This window comes from Ambystoma mexicanum, chromosome 11, assembly GCF_040938575.1.
Source record: "Ambystoma mexicanum isolate Mex_15411 chromosome 11, UKY_AmexF1_1, whole genome shotgun sequence".
Lineage (NCBI taxonomy): Eukaryota > Metazoa > Chordata > Amphibia > Caudata > Ambystomatidae > Ambystoma > Ambystoma mexicanum.
This window is the reverse complement of record NC_090934.1, coordinates 228650478-228668875: the sequence shown is the minus strand read 5'-3', so window position 1 is coordinate 228668875 and position 18398 is coordinate 228650478. Positions and strand designations below refer to the sequence as shown.

At 43.0% G+C, this 18398-nt stretch overlaps 1 protein-coding gene across 1 annotated transcript in view; it reads left to right on the top strand.

The window, feature by feature from the left end:
- AHDC1 (AT-hook DNA binding motif containing 1) overlaps window positions 1-18398 on the top strand; it is an 815872-nt gene that overhangs the window by 494197 nt on the left and 303277 nt on the right. The window lies entirely within an intron of this gene.

Below are 18398 nucleotides of genomic sequence, written 5' to 3'. Positions count from 1 at the left end.
ACCCCCGTCCCCCCCCCCCCCGATGTGCGCAAAGAGGGTGAACAAGGCCATCTGAATGGATGTATATAAGATGCGCCCAATCAGGTGTCATAGTGGATTGAGCTGCTCTTTTTTTGTTTGGCGTAAGTAATGAAATGTGCTTGTGCATTTCATTTCTTGCCTTCAAAAAAGTTTTGAGAGCCTTGCCCCTTCCATCTTTTCATTTATTTTTTTTAACTCATTTTTTCAACAATGTTTCTTTTCGTGGGTGTTTTTGCAAAAATTGCTGTTTTTGCTCTTTTAAAAAAAGAAACGGCAGTTTTTATGCCGTTTTGCTGGATCACAAAACCGCTATATGCAGCAGGGTCTGTCTATTCCTGCACTGATGCAGAGCAACTTTGATCAGGCACACAATGAAAACTCACACATTGAGTGAATGGAACCCTTTTGCAGTGGGAGGGAGTTTGTAAGGAGGACAGACAGCAGAGTTAAATAAAGATTGAGGAGAAGATAGAACATATGGATAAAGACCAAGAAAAACATTTGACTAAGATTGCAAAGACAATGGTGAGAGTCACAGCTTTGGCGGCTGAAAAGTTTGATCTGAATGGATTGTTTGGAGGCTCTAAAGCTGATACCCACATGTCTGGGCTGCAAATGTAACCTAGCGGGAAATGGTAAGAGAATGATAAACCAGCATTGGCAAAGCCACCAGTTATGTCTTTTGTGTAGGCCTGGGATAGGCATTTGACAGGCACGTCCATAATGGTACAACCTGACCACACGATGTCAACAGCCGGAAAATGGTGCGATTACCTGGGCACAAGACGGCGAATGTCTATGTAATACCTATACCCAATCCAAAACATTTGGCTTTGTCAATGCTTGTTTTGAGCAAGACTTCTTTGCAAGGAACATATCAAGTGGCTGAAGGCACACTTGGTTAACACATTTTTATAACACCAGGAGTGCATTTACAGCTGCAGTTAAGCAATTAACTCTTTGCAGACTGCCTTAAGTTTGATGTTACTGTTTGATCAACATGCCAAGAGGATTTGTATTGGATGGGATGGGGTAGGAAGTGGGTGGAATTTTCCATATGTATACTGTTATGTTAATATGATTTTATACTGTGCTAAATCCCCACAATAGTAGTGGCTGAGTGACTAAACTTGTTGGGGGAGTGATATACAGTGCCCCTGCAATGAACATCCAGACAGTAGTCTGCCTGACGAAAAAAAATGAGTGCTCGGAGGAAGACAAGTGGATGGGAAATTAGGAAAATGGAGGCTAAGTACACAGGGACGGTGAGATGCAGCGAGTTGAAGAAAGTTGTGCGATAGCGTGGGTGCATGTTAGTCTTTTTATATGGACCATGGTTCTGCAAAAGGGCGGATATGTCCAACTGTTATGATCCTTGAGTTTTGTTTCCAAGGGAGAACTGGAGGTTAGTACACCATACACTGTTGGATGCACATGGGGCTTGATAGTGAGCTTGGGTAATACTGGAAGTTTGGAGGCATATTTGCCCAGGCATTGCCATATGTTGTAAGCCAAGTCAAACTCCAGAATGTTAAATTGTGACTACCAAAAGGGGCATACACTGTGTATAAATCTGAATATTGTTGGTAACTAAGATAAGAGAATGGATTGGTAAAACTGGTATAGTAAAATAAAAAAAGGCTTGTCATCTTATCAAAATGGTGTTCTTCTTAGGAGTTTGCTCCTTGTCGTGTCACGCAAGACTTTATTTTAGTTCAGTGTGATGCCTTACCTGGGAGCAGACTATCAAATTATACGTAATACATAACCTTATATAGTGAGTAAACATAGATTGCACTCCCTATGCAGAATGTTTTCATAAGACTGTGAAACACTGAGGTGGATGTGTGTCTAAACAGGGGTAGGAAGGGAGAGACGGGCTAGATCTATCTTATGTCTGCAATAAAGTCTGGCACCATTTTGTCCGGTTACTGTGCTTTGACTGTTATCGTGAGGCTATGATGCGCTTTGTATAGTGCTTTATGCCACACTAAGGCCACCTCACAGGACTGTGGAGCCGGAAGGGAAGCTTTCATGCTACAAGTCAACTAATGTGAACACACTTGCTCCCAAAGATCAGCACTGAGGGGCACCTCTGCCAGCCATCCAATTTTGACAGTGTCTAAAAAAGAACATCCCTTTCACTGTGAAATGTGTTGAAGAGTTCATGGTATTGTTGATGCTTTCTCGTGTTCCGTGGGAAACATTTTGGAGATTGGGACCAGAGCCAGAAGAGGAGACGCTGTTCTTAACCATCCTTTTTGAATTTTGAGCCCTGTAGCTAAACGTCCTAGCATTTAATTATGCTGTTCAAAGCAACAAAAACTAGATCAGAAGACGGAATGTGTTTTTTCAGGGGATCGGTACGATTTGGAGTTTTTGGGCACATTACATTGGCTAGAGGAAGAAAGTGGTTGGATTGAAGTTCAAGGTTATGGAAGCAAGGGAGATGTAGCTTCTGGGCAGCAGTAAGGTTGGCAGCAATTACATAGAAAAATGGTGGCGCATGGAACCATTCCCAATGGTTTCCTGGTTAAGAAGACATTGACTGTTCATTCTAAAATGGGAGAGAGAAAGCAGGACTGGGGATGGGGATTACGGAATATAATTTCTTATTTTGGAAAGGTTTTTGTACATCTTGAAGGTAGTGAGCAGGGATTCCTTTGGGTTGGTCTTAATTAGGTGCACATTGTATTAGAATTTTTAGGAGCCTCTAGAGCTGGCAATCTGGCATTGCCCAAGAAGAGAAGGCAACTGCAGTAGAGTGGCGCAGTAGGAGGATTGTTTGTTAGGGAAGGATATAACCGGTTTTAAGATCACAATGTGAAAAACATACCAGAGTGTTGAGGGAACCCGAGTCTCACTGAAAGCTAACACAGGAATTGGGAATTTGGCCAGTGGCTGTGATAAGAGATTATTTGCAAGTGCAGCATCCTGGCACTTAAATGGTAATGAAGGTTAGGAAACTGCGAAGTGTCTATCGGTTTACTACAGTGCTGTAAATTCGATATGGGGCGCCTTGGGCACAGCGTGTCTTGAGTATATTGTGGGCAGAGGCATCATGAAATATCGTACAGTGCTCCAGTGTACTGTTTGTCCATGATCTGTTGAATAAAGAAAGTCAGAGGCTGGTGTTGGACTGCTATAGGGCCAAATATGTCCCCTGTCCAAGCCACAGAAAGGAATTACACTACCAACATGGGTGGAGGGATGGCCTGACCCTCTGGGTCACCGAATGTCCTCCCCACAACCAGAATCGAGATCGTAGAGGAGAAGCCGTGAATCAGAATCCAGATCAGAATGCGCCATTGTTCAGTAATTAAGGTGATTTATAGACATTCTTGACCCTTTTCCATTTTATTTTTTTATAAACTTTAATTACTTGGTATTTCAAAAGGTACTTCAAAAGGTATCAGCTTCCGGCAGGCAGTACGGCACATTTGTTTCAATTTACCCAGTGATTACGCAAGAATTATGACATTACATTCATTTGTTGTTCGAATGGAAGAATCAAAGCTGTATAATAGCAGTGTACCACCATGTCCATGGTCAGATCCAGGTTATTTACATTTATGTATTTGTTTTTTTATATTTCTGGTTTATAATAAACCTTTATAAAATACATAGGAACAAGAAAAGAAATCCCCTCCTCCAATAATCAATTTAAAACAATTCCCAATTTAGAACAAATGATCAATATCCTACAGAATCTTCTACCAGCGAGGGAAGATAAAAGAGAATGGCCTATAGTATAATCTTTTCCAACAGTCGCATGGCTGCTAGCGTCAGCCTTACAGTTGTGCCCATTCTCATCATGTTCCACCATTCCTTAGACGACAAGGAGCTTGAGTCTTGAGTTCTGATTGTCAGCCTCTTGCATTCCACCAATAGATGGTAGGAGGATTCACTAGCGTCTCTATGATCACAATATCTGCAAAAAAAGACCTGGTTCTCAGCCAACTGCTTTCACAAGAACAATACTTCTTTAGTTGGTGGGATATTTAGTCGTAGCCTAAGGAATATATTCTGATAGTGTGCTGATGGAAATTTGGAGAGGTACACAGGTAGTTAATTCAACAATCTTCTTTCATGATTTCGGTTCAAGGTGAGTCTATATTTACTTATCAAATCCTGTCTAGCTATCTAATCCTGTGTCTGCAGTTTATACTTAACCATATCCAGGTTGGATATTAACATTTCCTCGCACACCCCCAAAGCTTGAATCATCCCACACGTCTCGTTTTCTATTCTTCCAAGAACCACTCGATCTTGCAGTTATCCGCTTTCCGTGCAATTTCGAATGGAGGATGATGATCAGACATTACACATTTCCTATATAATTGTCGAATCTTCCAAAGAACTAGAGCGCCCATCGATTGAAGGCCCAATTCTTACCATATTGTACCAATTGGCAGGCTTTGTGGCAACCCCAAAACCCTTTTCCGGAAAAGGCCCTCCAATTGATCCCATGTCTGCCATGGCAAGTTCAAAAGTGCCTCTGCACCATATGACATAACTGAAATTACCTTTTGTCTATAGAATATTATCAGGGGGATCGCAGTGAATTTACCATACCGTTTATGTAACCCCCACGTTTTGGCCCTCAGTTTAGCCACCTTCTCTCTCAAGAAACCAGGGATTCTCATTGATGCTCTTATTTATCAGAACCCTTTAGAATCTGATCGAGTTAACTTGGGCTATTTTCTCCTGTACAACATGCCATTCAAACCCTTTAGCCGTTTTTTATGTAATGCATTAAATACAAAGATTTTGGATTTGCTTGTGTATATGCATAGATTATTCTCTTTTGTATAGTCCCAGAACTGGCTCAATTTTCTTTGGAGGCCCATCAGGGTCTGATCTATGATGACTAGATCGACCTGCGTATAGGATCCACAGTATTTCAAAGTTTTGGATCTTAGGGGGGGAAGGTTCTTGCCGTGGTTTCAGAATCTCAAATCAGATACATACATACTAAATAACATAGGCGCCAAAGAGCTTCTGTGTTTCAGCCCCCCAAATGTTTTGACACAAGTATATCCCTTGTGCTGACAGACATATTCTTACAGATGTGGAGGAATAAAGAGCCTTTATGGCTTCTATTAGGTAATGTGGGCAATTCCAGTTCATGAATGTGTCCCATAAGCATTCTCTACACTCACTATCAAATGCTTGTTCTAGATCTATGAAGGCCATATATCTGTGTTTTCTTGTTCATTCCCTTTAATTTGAATAGGCTTAGTAGAAATATGTTTATTTGTCCCTACTCCCTTCACAAAGCCCGTCTGACACGGGTCCATTCGCCCATTTTCCACAGCCCATGTTTTCAAATTCCCCAATAATAGGGATGCAAAGATCTTCCCCAAGAATCAAGAGCAGGGATCAGGCGGTAATTGCCTGGATCCTCCCCATCGCCTTTCTTGAAAATTCGGTACAATCAGGGCTTACTACCATGATTCTAGGACTGCCTTTGCCTTCAATAGATCAGCAAATTCGCCTAGTCTTCATGGGCTTCTTTCAGCATCTGGTTAGTGAGCCCGTCTGGGCCAGGGACCCTAGAGGAGTTTTTGATCATACATACAATATCCTCTTTGTCCCAAGTTAGTGGCCATTCATCAGAGGCCACCACTTTTTCATCCTGTTTCCCAGATTCCATCTGACCAAACAAGGTTGTTTAATGCCCAATCCATGCCGATTCTGCAACTGGATTGGTTGTCATCCTCTTGGAAATTTCCATTGTTATTCAACAATTCCCACAGATTACGATGTTTATTTTGTTTTTTTTTTGCAGCCAATTTTCAGCATGCTTTCTGCCTTGATCTATAAGGGGTCTCAAGGCCTTGAGCCAGTTCCTATAGCTCTGCTTAAGTTTTTTGATATTTTTCCTACTCCCCCAACCATCTTTCTCAACTTCCTCAAGTCCTCCCATAGAGATCTCTCTGCTGCAACCAACTCTAGGTTATATTTATGGACTTGTTTGAAGTCCCCTATCTTTGACTTGATATAGTTTGCTCAAATCTGGTTAGAAGCCATGCATATTCAAACCCATCTTTAACTGTTTCAAGATGTTCAACAAAATTTTGGGTAATCCCTGGGACAGCTCTAGGTTTCATCTTCACCCAATTTCTCGTCTGGGCGACCTGAATGAGGCCCTCTATTCTTTCCGGGTGCACTTCTGTCCCATCTTATATTTTATTTCCAGAAGTTTATGGTCACTGTATCCCTTATCAATCACCTTACGTATTTCAATCTGGTTCCACATGTTTCGAGGGGTGAACCAATAATCTAAATGGGCTTTGTGATGGCTTCTTGCCCATGTGAATTTCCCTAGGATATCTCCATTGATTTGCCCATTGAACATCAAAAAACCTCGGTCCCCGAGATCGCTATTCCACTGGTGAGCCTGCTGTGAGAGGGCCAAATCACTCAGAGGTACCCCTAGATCTTCCGAACATTGTAATATTTAAATCGCCATAGATGACGTGGGTCATTCCACAAAAGGTAGATCTCGTCCAGTAGCCTTGTTACAGTTGATTCCCCACACATCACTACATTCCAATACAAATCAAACAATACCATCATTTCTTTCCCATCAGATTCTAATGTAAGCATTTATATATGGGGGGGAGGGGTTTTGCACGTCCTTTACGATTAACCCTTTTCCCACTTGTATCAATGTCAGCAGACGCGAATAAGGTCTACCCGTAATACCTTTATTAGCTGGATTCAGGTAACTGGTATTAACTCTCACACATGGGTTTTGACCTTATCCAGGATGTTCTACCTCCCCAGTACCATTATTTATCATTGAATATTTGTGTAAACCCTCCGGTATTCTAGGATGCCATCCATAGATGGTTCCCTTTTAGTGCATCCTTACTTTTTTCCTGACGGAGCCAAAGCACCCGCCAACCAAGACCATTCCTGCATCTAAGTCCTCCCCCCTTCCAATATTGGGGCATCTTGACTCTTTTTGTTGGTTGTTTGAGGAATCAACTGCCACTCTAAAGTGACACATGTTCACTAGATTTGTCCTTGATGAGACTTCTTCAATGTCAATTTGAGACCGGTCAGATCTGTGAATTTTCCCGGGATTCTATTACATTGGTCAAATTTAACACGGGTTGTCACCTTGTCATAAAGCTCAAATCTCACGGCAGAAAATCATTTGCAGCTTCAATCAAGGTTTTTATCAGTTCAGTCCTTAGATGGAGGATTGCCCAATCCATACGATCTTTGTTTACGAATTGGACACAACCCATATGTCCTAAGAATTTATGTATCTTAATTTGGGCAAATGATGGATGAATTTCAGCACATTTCTTCTGTTAAGGATCAGATTGTCCTTTGCCTGAAGCAGCCTTTCTAAGCTAATGGTGATGCCACTTTGTGGTTGGCCTGCTGCCTCCATGTGTTTACCTCTGCTGTTTCCGTCCTTTTTCCATTAGTCTTTGGAAACTGGTAGACCTGTCCATTTACTATTTTCAGTTTTTGTTGCAGTGTTTGGAAGGATTGCTGTGCCTCATCGGCATGATCATACTTTGCATTATAAGTCACCACTTTCTTCACTCGGATTGTAGTATCATCCAAGTTAGGGGCCTGCAAGCCCTTCATCGAACCTCCCTTTACTGATATGCAGTCTAGAAGGTCAGTCAAGTCTAAGTCTTCTTCCGTACCCACTATTTCGATTTCAGAATCTTCTGTCATCTATTATCTTTGGATTAAGCAGGACCGTCCATGTCCACACTTCTTGTTAGCTGGGTCCTATTCAATCCACCTTCGGGAGGCCTTTCTAGTCTCATTGCCGGTGGTGTTGTCGGAGGAGGTGCCATCTTATCTCAATTATTCTCCTGAGTCAAGAGCTTCTGACTGTCAAATATACACAAAGTTTTAGGTTTAACAGAGTTCTAAATTGCTAGACTTCCATTCTTTTTCTGGGCAGATCGGGTACCATCATCCCATCTTCACTTGGGACATTATGCCCACTTGATCTTTCCTTTGGAGGATCGGCCCACTGTTGTTTCTTCCGAGTCCTATCCCCCTGTTTTGATGTAGATTCTCTTCCACTGTGATTATCTTTCTTGAAATGAGATCTCATTCACTTAGTCGGCCATTAAGGCATCCCACATTATGTTCTTGTCTGCCGTTTCTCTCCTGGCCAAGTCGCATAGTCTATCCTGCCACTTGGCAGACATCTCGGCCTCCTTTTCCACTCTTGTGTTGCAGCAGTAAAGATCTCTAAGAATATCATTTAGGAGTACACCATCGCTAGCAGGATGGATTGAGCTTTTATTGCATAATTTAGCAATTCATATAATTTGGAGAAAGGGGCCCATGAAATAGTTAATGCAGCCATTATGTTGTTCTGTAGGGAGGTCATCACCTCAGATAATAGGCTGGCTTCCTTAATCAGCCCTAGTGGCCATGAAGTTGAGTTGGCTGCCAGATCCTGCAAAGATTCTGAGGATGTCAAGGCAGTGAACACCCTTCGTCTTTGCAAGTGCTGTTCTTGAATCTCGGCACTCTTCAATGTGTTTCTTTCAAGATCCTGTAAGGACTTCTCATTAGGGCAGTTTGACCGATCGTGGTAGGGGTCCACGATCCCTCCCTCGTCATTGCTCCCTGCATGTTGGAGAATCACTGATGGGTGTGGTGATTCTAATCTCTTCTTCTTTGGTCTTTTTTGCTGGTAGTTTCCAGGGGGGGTTGTATTTATTTTTGTCCTTTTTTCATCGCAGCAATGTTTATTTTTAACTCTGCAATGTCCTGGTTTAATCTCCCAGTCAGAGATTATTGGGGATTTATGGTATGAGGTGTGGCGTGCCGTGCCAAGGCATCCATTGTTACTGCAGTTTTCGCATCATTAGAGCCCCTTCATTCTGAGGACTCCTCCAGGATCGGGGGGCTGGAAGCAGAGCACCGGTGGAGCATAGTCAATGACCCGCCCTCCTATTCCTCAGCATCGCACCTTGCAAAGCCACTAACCCCCGATCAATTACTTCTGGTATGGGAGTTCTGCGTTGTTGCACCCTAATTAATGGCCCTAAATCTTCACTTTGGTTAAGGTCAGTGGCTATAGCCACTCCTGGTTCGCTATGTTTTCACCATCAGTATCTCATTCCCGATAGAGCTTCTCATTGCGCCTCCCACTTGCCCCCATCCGTTCTGCCCACTACACCACCGGGATAAGCACCACGTGTGATTTGGAAATATTATGTATTGGCCACCGTTTCCATATCATTTTCAGAGAAAAAAATCGAAGATGACTGCTGCTTGGCAGTGTCGTCGTAGGAGCTGCATCCAGACGTTTGAACTGCTTGTGGGTGCGGGGACCAGTGCTTGCCATTGTTCTTAAACAAAGTCAGGTAAGATCTGCCGATTTTGAAGCTCTGCGTTTATTTCCCCGCTGCCGCTCCACTTTCCACCGCAACACCATAACGCTCAGCAACACACTCCACCACCACTCCACTCCAGGTGGGGTAAATGTAGCAAAGCAAGCCAACGCTCCTTCAGGTTGACTCAGAAAAAAGACTTGTAGCAGGACCGTAACACTCAGCCACACACTCCAGGTTATAGAACAGGCATATATTTATATATAATTATTTTTTTTGTTCATTCTAGGGCTACATTGTTGGTAAGAATATATGTTCTGAACAGCGGACAAGTGATGTTAAATGTTAGAGATATTTGTACCGCGCACCGTCACCAACGGAGTTGGTCCCCAGGCGCTCTGGCGGATCCGCAAATGAGAAGGTCGGATGGGTTAGTAGGTGAAGCGGGAGTAGGATAGTGAGAGGAGTGGTGTTCTGTTGGCAGCTTCAACTCGGTATACACCAGGTGCTGAGCTTCGGTGCGAGTATTGGATCGATGTCAGACCTCGTGTGCTGTTGGTGTTGTTTATGTGGTGTTGCGGTGTTCTGAAGTGCGTGCAGGTTGTTGTGCGAGAGATGGTTGTGTGAGATTTTTGAGTGAGAGAAGTCTGCAGAGAGTTAGTCAGTTTGTATGAAGGTTAACAGAAGTTCAGAATTCTATCCGAGTGTGGCACTCGCCAATCCTCCCAATTTCATCGGGTTGGGCAAAAGGGCTACGCCTGGCAGGGTTTGGTTTATGTGGGGCGCTCCTTGTGCTGTTCTTACACGCTCTGTAAGTGTTATGATTGCTCCTCGCCGTTCTATTCTAGCCAGCTCTGTATGTGTTCTAATGGTGACAGATTGGTTAATCTGGGTTGGGTGTCTATTCTCCTCCTTGGGTGATGGGGCTGGTGTAGCGGACTCATCTCAACCTTTCTATCTAAATGCGTCTGCCGGTTTGGATATGGTCCATCCGGGGGGAGTGGCTGAGACATTTAGGTCTTTTGTCTGGGTCTGAGTATGTGATCTGTCTCTGGAGGTCTCCTTTTGTGGCTATTTCCCATGATATCTTATGGTCTGTCGTGTGGTCGGTTCTTTGGGTTCAGTGTTTGTCCATTTGAGAGTGGTCGAGGTTGGTGTTATTTTCGTTGTAGTTTTAATGGGATGGCCATTCTAGTGTGTCGATGTTACGCTGTGAAGAGCCATGATTTGAGGAGTTTCCTGAATGCTAGGTGGTTTGTTGTGTTCTGTATATTCTTAGGTAGGTCATGCCAGGTTTTCGGTGCCTGGTGAGAGAAAGAGGATCCTCTGAGTTTTCTTCTGTTATAGGGGCTTTGGTTCCAGGCGGATGTCGGTGCTTGATCTCAGTGCTCTTGTTGGTTGATGTAGACGTAGTTTATCGCTGAGGAATTCTGCGCCTTGTTTGTGTATTGCTTTGTGTGTGATGCACATGGACTTGAACTTTATTCACTGTTTCAGTGGTGGCCAGTGTAATATTTTTAGCACGCGTGTGATGTGTTCTCTTCTGGTTACCTTCAAGAGGAGTCTGGCTGCTGCATTTTGTATGCGTTGTAGTTTTTTTTAGAAGTCGTTCATGTCCAGGTATAGGCTATTGGCGTAGTCTACTCTGCACATGGTCAGAGCGATGATGGTAATTGTTTTTTTGGCGAACAACCGGAAAGGTAATCCTTTTTGCTGCTCGCAGGAGGAAGAAACATTTCTTGAGTAGAGAGTTTACTTGTGGCTCTAGGGTGAGGTTGTTATCCATCAGGACCCCTAGATTTTTTTACAGTTGATGATGGTTCTGTTGTGATGCTGAGCTCTCTTGGCCAGGGGATGTGGCTGATGTCTCCTCCCTTTTTTGAAACTATCATTATCTCTGTTTTGCCTGGGTTAATTTTGAGGTGGTTGAGGTTCATTCAATTGAATATCTCTCTGAGGCAATTCTCTAGTGTAGTGTTTTCTTCTCAGGTATCTTGTATGTTGAAGATTATTTGAGTATCGCCGGCGTAGTTGTAGCATATGAGGCCGTGTTATTTGATAAGTTTGATTAATTGGTACATGTAGATGTTGAATAGAAGCGGCGAGAAGGATGATCCGTGTGGTACTCCGCACGTGGAGCCTCTAGGTTTGGATTTAAAAGGTTTCATCCATACGGTTTCGGTTCTGTTAGGAAGGATTTGATCCACAGTAGGGTGGTGTCTGTTATCCCTAGTCCTTCTAATCTCTTTGAGGATGTCGTGGTTGACAGTGTCGAAAGCGGCAGACAGATCAAGGAGAATCAGGGCGGTGCTGTTGTCCGAGTCTGCGTTCATTTTTAGGTCGTCCCTTATTGAGAGGAGAGCTGATTCTGTTCCTCTCATTGGTCTGAAACCTACTTGTGCCTCTTCTATGAATTCTTGGGTTATTTTGTAGATGTACGTTTCTAGCAATTTGGCTATGTAGGGTATATTGGAGATGAGTTTGTAGTTGGATAAGTCCTCTACGTTTCCTGTTGTGTCTTTGAGTAGCGGCTTGATGTATGCTGATTTGAAGGTCTGTGGTACTTTACCTGTTGAGATTGAGAGGTTGAGGAGATTCCTGTGGTATTCCATGGGGGTTCCTTGTTTGAGAATTGTTTTGTATATGTCCGGTGGGGCAATGGTCTTCAGGAGAGCTTGATTTGTTGCTTTGGTTTACCAGTTTGACGAAAGCCTCAACTGATATTTCTGGGAAGCTTTGTAGCTTGTTTGGGTGTTCTTCGTCGGTGTCGCTGGGGTTTGAGCTGTGATTGCTTGGTCTGTTTTGTATGGTGTGTTGAATGGAGGTTATTTTGTTTTTGAAGTGGTCTCCTAGGTCGTCGCAAAGTTTCACCGATGGAATTGGCAAGTTGTTGCAGCCCAGTAGGTTTTTTATTTCGTTTATGATTTTGAAGAGTTCTTTTTGTGTGTTTGGTGCTCTGAAGATTCGTTGTTTCCTCTTTGCTTTTTGTATTTCCTTTTTATATGAGCGGATCTGTTGCAGGAATTTCAATTTGTTTGCAGTGGTGGTGTTGGTCCTCCATTCAGTTTCTAGTTTTCGTTTTTTTCTTTTCATGGCGTTGAGTAGTGGGGTGAACCATTTTGCTGTTGTTTTCTTACGTGATGGGGTGAAGGGCTTTTCTTTGGCGATGTTGTCTAGATCAATGCGATCAATGGTGTGGAGCAGGGAAACTTTTTTCTCTAGATCCGCTTTTTCCATGGTTGATGCTTGTGGTTTGCCGAGTTCTAGGAGCTCGGTTAGGTTGGAGTTTTTTATGGTTCTCCAGTTTCTTTTCATCATGATCGGTGGTTTTTCTTGTTGCTTTTTTGTTGAAGCGGCTGTTGTGATTATGAATGGAATGATGAGGTGGTTGCTCCAGAGTATTTGAATTGGGGGTGCCGTGGTGATGAGATCCTTGTTGGCGAAGATTGCGTCAAGTGTGTGCCCTGCTGAGTGTGTTGCTCCTTTGACTAGTTGTTGTAGGTTCATGGCTGCTAGTTGGGCGGTTAAAGATTTTTTTGTGGTTTCTTCGTCAAACCAGATGTTGAAGTTGCTGAGGATGATCAGATGATTGTACTTGATGGCTAGGATGGTGATTGCTTCCGTGAATGCATCTATGAAAGTCGCATCATAGGTTGGTGGTCTGTATATCAGTATGAGTGATACCCATGTGTCTTCCATGTTGTTAGTCCAGATCATTGTATCTATCTATGGGGCTTTTTGGGTGCAGCGTGATGTGTCCATTTCTGTAGGATGCATTTCTTCGCCAATAGGAAGCACAGATTCAGTAGTTTGCGCATGTAATGTGGGATATCATTCTATTGGCTGAGCTAACATAGGGCCTTTGTGGGCTGTAGGGGAATGTCTGTGATGGTTTCAAGAGTACAACACAAATCGCCCTGTAATTCGGACAATTGCGGGCAAGACCAAAGCATATGTATATATTTGGCTTCCGTTGAGCTGCACATAAGGCTTATGCCCATACATTCTCGACCGAATAGGCAAAGCCTTGCCATTGTGTAATGCTATCTGTTGAGTATCTTAAGCTGAATAAGCCTGAATTTGATGTTCAGGGATGCCTCTCGTGTCAGCATGTATATCTCCTGCCACTTTTCACGAGTGATCTCAGTACTGAGGTCTCTGGCCCCTTTAGATCTATTTTTAGGTGCCTGGCTTGTTATTCCGTTTAGGGCTAATTTGTATAGTGTAGATACTATCTAACTGTTTCCTCACGTTCCAGCTATGCAGGCCAGACTGGGGTCGACAGATTTTTCGTCTGGGAAGGATGTCCACTGGCTTCAAAAGGCAGCACAGATTCTGTAGTATTGCAGTAGCAATAGTGGCCTGGGGCGTGTATTTGGGAATACTTCAGGGATAGTAATGAATGTGCCGTTGGTGTACTTGTCTCCTATTTGTAGATATTGAAACTGTGACCAAGTCCTGCATATCGCTGGGTTTTTGGCTTGATTATAATGTACGACCATTTCAAAGGAGAATTTCCCTACAGTATGGGCGAACCACCTGTAACTGAGAACATTTCTTGCACACAAGTGCAGAGGCTCTGACAGGGTCAAACAGGCATATGGTGGAGTATATAGGCGCTAGTCAGAGCAATCCAGTTTTATCCCTCTTTAATGCTTGCTTCTTCATCAGCAGGTTAGGAGATATGGTGTCCGATATATACCAGTTCGATGCATATTGGGTTTTTGCAACTATACAATTAAAGTTTGAAATTAGGGGCAGAAAACCCACCTTTTTCATAAGGCTTAGTAAATTCTGACCATTTTATACGTACCGCTCCATTAACTTCAGTATAGTTGAGTCAAGATCTTTAAAAAAGATATGTCCTGGCCAGATCAGTGTATTCTGGAAAAGGTATAAAAGCTTTGGAAGGAAAATCACTTTTAACAGCAATATTTTGCCTGATCTGGTTGGAGGGAGTCGCATCCACCTGAGTAATTTGGGTGTTACCTGATGCAGATATGTACCATAGTTTTCCCTATATAAAAACTCCCATGTATTAGAAATCTTGACACCCAGGTATGTTAAGCCATCGGGGGCACAAGTGAAATCTCTCGCCCTTGGGAACCGGATCTTGGACTCTGTAAATGGGTACTGTTCGGTTTTGGATCGGTTAACTATCAGACCTGACTATGCTCCGAATTCAGATATGTCTTGTATCATGGGGTCTAGATTTTCTTGCGGGTTCCTCACAAATAGAAGAACATCGTCATGTAAGGATATTAGGTTTAGTGTTCCGCCTATTCGGCCCCTTTTCTGGAGTGTTTAAGCCTCATGATGTCTGCTAGTGGTTCAGTTATTATTGCAAACAGTAATGGTGATAGTGGATACTCTTGACGTGTTCCTCTTTCTATGTTGACCGGGGAAGATAGTTCCCCCTTAGTACAGACTGTCGTTGTGGAGGATGCGCATAGTAATTGTTCAAATGCAATAAACTGGAGTTCGAATCTGCATTGCGAGAGCACCCCATATAAGAAATTTCATGAGTCTGAATCAAATGCCCTTTGTGCTTCCAGAGTGGCTATTAGGGCTTGTATGTTCGGGTCATTCTGGGCCATTACATTGAATTCACTCTGAATATTATAGCCAGTGGAATGGCCCGGGATAAATCTAGACTGATCAGGGTGAATTATGTACACCCTAGGGCTTTGGCACTATGCAAATAAAATAACATAAGATAACATGATTATTTTAGCCAAGATTTTAGCAGAAATGTAACATTACATTAATTAGTGAAACTGGTCTATAGGAACTACATTTGTCCACTGGTTTATTGGGTTTCATTAACACTGAGATAATGGCTTCCCACATTGAGGAGGGAAGCAGAGATTCCTCTAGTGATTCCTCACAAACCTGTAACATATGTTTGCTAACTATAGATTTATGTTGCTTATAGAACTCTGCGTTAAGACCATCTGACCTAGGGGCTGTCACGGTAGGGAGATCATAGACCGCTTTCCCTAGTTCGTTAATTGTAATAGGTTGGTCTCTTCCGATAGCAAAGGGAATTTATTAAGGTATTCAGATATATGTGATTGCGTGCACATATCCTGGCATGCGTAGAGGGTAGCTTAGAATTTCAGAATCACTTAATTTCTCCCAGCTCTGCAGTGTATATCTTTATCGTCTTTCACAACTATAATCCCACTGTGTCCTCTTTCTTGTCTCACCAGTCTGGCCCAGCCTTTCTGCCTCCCCATATCTCCTAGCTGCTTCTGGGGTATCAAAACATTTCAGTTTCCTGTCAGCATTGTCTTGGAATGTCGTTGTCGCATTATTTAGCTCTTTTCCTCCACCTTAGGGTTTTCTGTGTATTTCAATTATAGTTTCTGTACTTGTTGTTTTTTTTCGCTATTTCATATATCCTACGGATCGATTTCAGAACCCCAAACTCCGTAGACATGGCTATTCTCCTAATGTATACCTTAAACGCTTGCCAGAGGGTTTCGGCCCCCTTCACTGGTCCTGTATTTGTTTCAAAGAACATTTGTATATGATAATATATATTAGAGGTGAAGATTGGGTCCTGTAATGTCAGGGGTTTGAATCTCCATCTATTGCATGGATTGTGACGCGGCATCAACGATAAACTGATCAGTATGGGGCGAGTGATCTGAAAATATATGTGACGGCTACCAGGAAGTGGGATAGGATACTTGATATTCTCTGCTTGATTTGGTATAGATTTATTAACATGCTTAATTAACCCTCATAGATCATTGCCATCCTCTTTCGGGGTGATGACTATTATTCTTTTGGGATTGCTTTGTTTCACAGATTGTTTCCTGCCCTCTTTTTCTTATGTTGTATGTTTTTGTGTTGTTAGTTTGTATGCGCCCTCATGCCTCCGTGTCAAAAGTGCAGGGTATAAATGTAATAAAGTAAATAAGTAAAGTAAAAAGGAGCCATAAATCAATCCTAGATGATGAATCGTGGACTGTGGAATAGTATGTGTATTTGCTGTCAGTCTTATGTGTCATTTACCATGCATCGACTAAGCGGAAATCAGTCATCAAGCGGGACCCCTGGGCTGCTCGTGCCAACCCTCTCGGTTTCTCATCTGTGTGGTCTAGTGTGGTATCTAGAATCATATTAAAGTCCCCTCCCCAAAGTATTGGTACTGCAGGAAAGAAGTGGCATATATTGAGAATATCAGTATAGAACTGGGGTACATCAAAATTGGGACCATATGAATTCATCAGTAGTATTTCACCAGCTTCGATCCTGACCTACATAATTATACTGCGCCCCATGGGATCAGTCAGGCGCTGAATCTGTTGGAATCTCAAGCGCTTGTGTACCAGTATCAGAACCCACCTGGATTGTGTGGAGTATGTTGTATAGAATGTATTATTCCCCCAAGTGTGAGCAAACTGGGACTGTATTGTGCCTATGGTGTTTGTCTCGTGCAGTAATAAAATGCTGACCGTATGCCGTTCTATAAATGAAAGTACCTTGCGCATCTTAATTGGGGTGCCCATTCCCCACATGTTCCAACTCATGCAATTAACTTAGCCTGTCTAGTGTGATGTGGTACGTGTTGAATGCATGTTCCCATTCCTGCCGGTCTGTGAATGCCTCAGTCCTCCCACCCAAAACATAAGAAGTAATTGTCAAATGTAACTTTTATACCAACTAACCCATTGCATTCTCACCGACCCTCATCACTTCATCCCATCTAGTGGTGTAACTACCCTCCCCCCAACAACAATTTAAACAAGCAACACAGCTGGGGTGGGCTATATTTGGCGGTCGGGCCACTGCTTGCGATCCTCTTTCAACTAATCGTAGTTCAATAGCATGTTGAATGTACCTTACAGGGTTTAGTTGCATATCAAGTCACATTTGCTTTGGATAGTGATGATTGCGCGGTTTCATTATGTGATCTGTGCCTTGGACTATTGTGCTCAATGAAGGCCAATGCCTCTTCTGGGAGTGTACAAAAATGTTTTGTTGTGGTATTCAAATCACAGTTTTGCTGGCTATATCATTGAGTAGGTTTTGTAACGTTCACGTAGCAGTTTTTTGGCTCTTGTAGAGAAATCCTCAACACTCATAGCCGAAGAAATACAACCCACTAGGGGAAAAGGCCCAGTACCCCTCTTGCAAGGAGAACAAGTTTTATTTCCACAAAAAAGATGAATACGTGCCAGCAAAGGATTCTGCTGCCATGGAGCGCTCTGCCAAAATCAGGACAAGCAACAGATTAAATGGGCACGCAGCGTCATGAGTGAAGTAAGTTTCATAGGTTACAAATCTGAATGGCTGTTTGGTGATACCCTACACGTAGGCTACCTGCTCCATAAGGGATGCCAGGCCAGTCTTATACCAGGAGGAGCCCACATGGAAGGTCATTGGGCATGAATCTGAAATTGTCAGTTAGAACAAGAAAAACAATACATTCTCTATCTCTATTATAACAAGCACCTGGTACTGCAGACACTGGTTAGGAGGAAACTTTCGAGGTCACTATGATTTGTAACCCCAGCTCGATCTCTGACACGGCGGCACCCTTCTAAGGCTCCTCACCCTGGTTGTTACAGGCTGGTACAGGGTTTAGTTGCATATCAAGTCACATTTGCTTTGGATAGTGATGATTGCGCGGTTTCATCATGTGATCTGTGCCTTGGACTATTGTGCTCAATGAAGGCCAATGCCTCTTCTGGGAGTGTACAAAAATGTTTTGTTGTGGTATTCAAATCACAGTTTTGCTGGCTATATCATTGAGTAGGTTTTGTAACGTTCACGTAGCAGTTTTGTGGCTCTTGTAGAGAAATCCTCAACACTCATAGCCGAAGAAATACAACCCACTAGGGGAAAAGGCCCAATACCCCTCTTGCAAGGAGAACAAGTTTAATTTCCACAAAAAAGATGAATACGTGCCAGCAAAGGATTCTGCTGCCATGGAGAGCTCTGCCAAAATCAGGACAAGCAACAGATTAAATGGGCACGCAGCGTCATCAGTGTGAAGTAGGTTTCATAGGTTACAAATCTGAATGGCTGTTT